This window comes from Pogona vitticeps, chromosome 2 (assembly GCF_051106095.1).
Source record: "Pogona vitticeps strain Pit_001003342236 chromosome 2, PviZW2.1, whole genome shotgun sequence".
Classification (NCBI taxonomy): Eukaryota; Metazoa; Chordata; class Lepidosauria; order Squamata; family Agamidae; genus Pogona; species Pogona vitticeps.
The window spans coordinates 263513749-263518698 of NC_135784.1; positions in this window are offsets into that span (position 1 = coordinate 263513749).

Sequence of the window (4950 nt, forward strand, 5' to 3'; positions counted from 1 at the left end):
AGGTTCAAAAAGCTAATGATGATTAACTCTGACAACTCTGGGAGGTCTTTCCTATTGCACTGCCCCCAACACACACACACACACACACACACACACACACACACACACACACACACACACACACACACACACACACACACACACACACACACTTGAGTAATCAAATCCATAGAATAATAATTTGTTGCATGGTTAGAACAGAAACAGATGTTAAAATAACTTGCAGTGTAATCTTACACATGTCATTCAGAAATAAAGTCTGCTGGGTTCAATGGGATTTACTCCTATATAAGTGAGTACAGAATGGCAACCTTTTTTATTCTTTATTTTATTTTACTTCTGTACCACTTTTTTCATGGTGAAGGGATCCATGACAGTTCACAAATAGTTTTTTTTTAAAGGCACAGCTAAAACCACTATGTTGTAACATCAAAAATATAATATTTAAAAGATGGGCATTTTAAAAACAGTTTCAAGCTCCTTTAAGAACAAACCATTAAAAATGCAGCATGTTTATTATTTTTGTTTCTGTGTGTGACATTACCTATGATATGCACAGCAGCCCCCCAAAGATATATGTTTTAAAAGTCATCATAGAAAGATATATTCTGCATGGATATCCACCCCCCACCCCCAAAATCCTACACAAGTATGGCTCTGTTTGTTGATGTATTGCCATTGCAACTCAGTGACAGCTCTGGCAATGCACCCATTCAGCATTTTGACACGAATAGTATTTGCATTCAAGTGCAGCATGCCTGCCTAGAAAAAGTGGCTTAATGAATGCTATTAGAATACAAAAGCAAACTGTCTGATATATAAACTTCCACTGAGTTCTTTGCAAATAACAGGGCTTGCTGGGCAGACCCCATGTTTTCTGAATAAAATCCATTTTCACAGAATTCCCACAGCTCACTCACACTAGGAGTTCTGTGAAGAAGGTCCAGTTCCATCATGACTGTCCAGTACTAGCAATTAGACTTTTTCTTTGCCATTTAAGGACAAAGAAAAATGAACAAAACAAATAAATACACTTCCCATATTTTTTACTGACAGGTTTGCTATGTATGTTAGGTCTGTGTGCCTTAGATCTTGGAGGTAGTAGAAGCAAGAGGAAGTCCAAGTCCTAGCTGTAAAGCAGAACCAGCCCAGCATCCACAAATAATCCACAAAATCCAGCCTTCCTCATTCTAGTGCTCTGACTGACTCACTGGATAGAAAAGTTGGGTCATTTGCTTCCACAGAACAGAGAGGTAGACTGGTGATTTAATCATAAAATCATAAAATAATTGAAAGGAGCCCATAAGTCTATCAAATCCAACTCCCTGCTTAATTCAGGAATCCAAATCAAAACATATCTGGCAGATGGTTGTCCAATTTTCACTTGAATGCCCCTGGTGTTAGAGTACTTACCACCTCCCAAAGTCATTGGTTCCATTTTTGTACTGCTCTAACAAGTAAGATTTTTCCTGATATATAGCCAAAATATATATCAGGAACTCATTATTATGCATCCTGCACCCATTATTATAGGTCCTGCACTCTGGGAGGATTGAGAACAAATCCTGTCCCTGCTCTGTATGACTACCTTTCAAGTACTGTACTGTATTTGAAAAGTGCTATCATATATCCCCTCAGTCTTCCTTCCTGTGCATCACAACATCAGAGTGTGAGAGTACAGCAGTCTGTCCTGTACTAAGCTACGTGAATCAAGTTGGATGGTGCCACTTAGTCCATCATGCGGGCAGTTAACCACTCAGTTAACAACAGTGAGCTCCCATAGACACCGTTATGATGAAAGCAACCTCCATCTGAATTTTAGAGGGGGAAATCTTGTGGGATGGCATAGATCAAATCTCACATTTCCTTATTGAATCTTAGGGCTTGGGATAGTAGCTGATCTAACAAAAATTGGCCAGCTAATGAAAAGCTACAAATGATGACTTGCCATTGGGCCCATGGATGACTTGCCATGGTGTGGCTGATGGGAAGAACCAAGGGGAATACAAGCAAAGCAAAAGCCTGCATTACTCGAACCCTTTGGCAAATCAATGCAAATAGTTTTAAACTGGGGCTTCAAGTTTATGCCATCCCGTGTCTTGCTTCTATCTTCTGAGAGGTGAGTAATCAGTTTGAAATAAAAATGGGTCAGTAAGAATGAGAGAGAGAGAGAGAGAGAGAGACCTTAAAGCAAGTGAGGATGGAAAATTCAAGTGAAGTGGTGGAGGGATGTGGACTACAAATAAGGGTTTTAAGGCAAAGCCAATATTTAAGAGAAATATATTTCACACACATATTAAAAGGAGAGAGGGAACAAAAGGGAGAGAACAGGAAAGGTAATGCACAATCATTTTTATGAATATAGCTGCTGAACTGCTTCCAAAACATGCTGGGAAATGTGGCAGCATTTTATATCAACTGAGGTGGTGGGGAGGAACAGAATCACCATACCCTGCCTTGATAGTATGATAAAACACTGCACCTTAGCATTGGACAGGAGTATTATTTATTCTCACCTGTACATCCCCATTTCTGGCAGCAGATGGCATTCCATATGTTGATAAATACTGTCTTAAAAGGTGAGGGAAAATTTGCTGATGAATAATACCTCCCAGATATGTTCCTCAAAACGAGAATCAGAACAGGCTGACAGGTATCTTCTGCTTGTTTTACATAGGCAAGCAGAGAAAACCGATAAGAATCAAGGCCTTTGCTTTCCTTGCAAAGATTCCTGGAAAATTGAATCTCTATTTACTCCCACAGGTTTTTGCTGTGGATCTATAACACAGACACTGATGAAACTGGAATATATATAAACCTTTCTGATTAAAAACCTACCTGGGAACTGTACAGATGGTATGCTTATGAAGATATATGTGAAAAGTTAACAAATGTCAAGCAGATGCTTTGTTATGAAGAGGGGGAAAAAGATGTGTGTTGGTAAGAAACTTTGCCACAGGCTATCAAATATGTGCCAAGAATAAAAACCACTCAGTTTCTGCTGAGTCCTCCAATATGCCCCCAAAGTCAGAAACTGAATAAGCCCCTTTTTTGGATTGTAGCTTATCAAAACTGTATTAAAATGTGTTGAATGCATTAGCAAATATTGAACTATTAATAAATCTTCAACACAAAGTTGCCCATAGATCCTTTATTATACTATATAAAGCTGGCTAAATCTGTGACTTAAGTATCTGGATGTGGAGCCAGAAGCTGGGAGTTTGATTCCCCTCTGTGCCTCCTGTGACTAGAGTCAGTCTGTGTGGCCTTGATCAAGCTACACAGTCTCAAGGATTCCCGACCCAGGAAAAAGGGAATGGTAAACCTCTTCAAAGTACTCTCTACCTAAAAACAACAACAACCCTGAAATGAGTCACCATAAATCAGAATTGTCTTGACAGCACATTATTATTAGGAAGTGGCAACTATTCTCTCCCTCCTTCATATATCACTAATAATCATTCTGTGGTAAATGGGGTAACTTCTGAAAACTATAGAGTATTTTTGCCCTACCGTGGTAATCTTCAGGCCACACCCTCTCTTCTGAGCACCCCATTCCTGGATTTTTAGATACCTCTCCCCCACAGAAAATCTGCAAATTTGTAGGAAACCTGTAAATTGTCGGAAGATTGGGTCCTTTTGAGGAGAGAGGCAAAGTACAAATAATAAAACATGAAATAATTCTGGGTGCCTTGGAACTGTCCATGTATTCAGGAAAGAGGGAGAGGAGCAGTATGGTAAATGTGCTTCCCTGAAAAGCATTAAATAAAAACACCACACTTAAGTGCTGAAGCAGATAAAGGAAAGATATGGCCCTTCCTCATATTTCATCAGTAGCTGGAGTTTTCTATTTATGTTCCTTTGTGCTCTTCTTGAATTAGTAGCTGTTTGTCTGAAAAAAGATCAGCAATAGGATAGAATAGCGCCAGCTACCTCAAAGGAAATTAAAGAAAAAGAAGTACTCAGTATGACAGCTGTGTGTCTCCCAGATGTGTTGGATCACAACTCCCATCACACCAATCAACCAATATTATGGTAGGGAATATGGGATTTGTAGTCCAGTGTGTGGGGAAGGCAAGTTGGGGAAGATTGCGCTAAAATTTGTTATTAAGCCAGCAACCAGTATGTGGAGTGCACTGTGTATGTTGCCTAGAAACTTAATGAATGTTTTCCGCATCTGAATTGTTCACACAGGTTCATAGTTAAGTAGTGAGGAAAGATGAGATATTTGCCATATTTTTATCCCACCACTCCACTAAGAAACCAAGGTGGTAAACTGTGTTCTTGCCCCCCATCCTTTTACAGCAGTCTTGTGAGGTAAATTAGGTCAAGAGACAGTCTGGTCAGGGACTCCTAATGAGTTTTTTGGCCAAGTAGCAATTTGAACCTACAATAACGCTTCCCCCCCCCCCGACTTCTATCAGTCATAAACTGGCCAAGTTGCAAGTTGCCAAGGATTTAAGTAATGAGCCTACAAGGGGTTGGAAGAGAAGGTTTTCCCTTTAGTTCATACATATACATGTTAGCTTTGGGTAGCATTGGGGTTGATTTGTTGTATATCATAATATAATCTACAGAGTATTATTCAGAGATAGCCTACCATTATACAGAAAGAGGAGGTCCGGCAGATGATGTTGGGAGTCATAGAAAGATGTCGAAGGAGAAACCCAGTATCTCCTAAGCTTGCCATCTTCAGGAATGATAGCGGATGCCATTTCATCAGCAATGCTGAAGAAAGATTCAATTACCATTCCAGCTGTGTTCCCTACATGGGAAAAGGGCACAATTTTATTCTTTTTATCTCTGGCTGTAAAATATTTTATTCTCATCCTGACATTACTCTTATGCACAGTGCTCAGAATGTTACTTTAAAAAAAGGAACAACTTCCATTACTAACTACTTTTGATCATTACAGTTACATATTCCCCATCTGCAAAAGTAACCTTTTC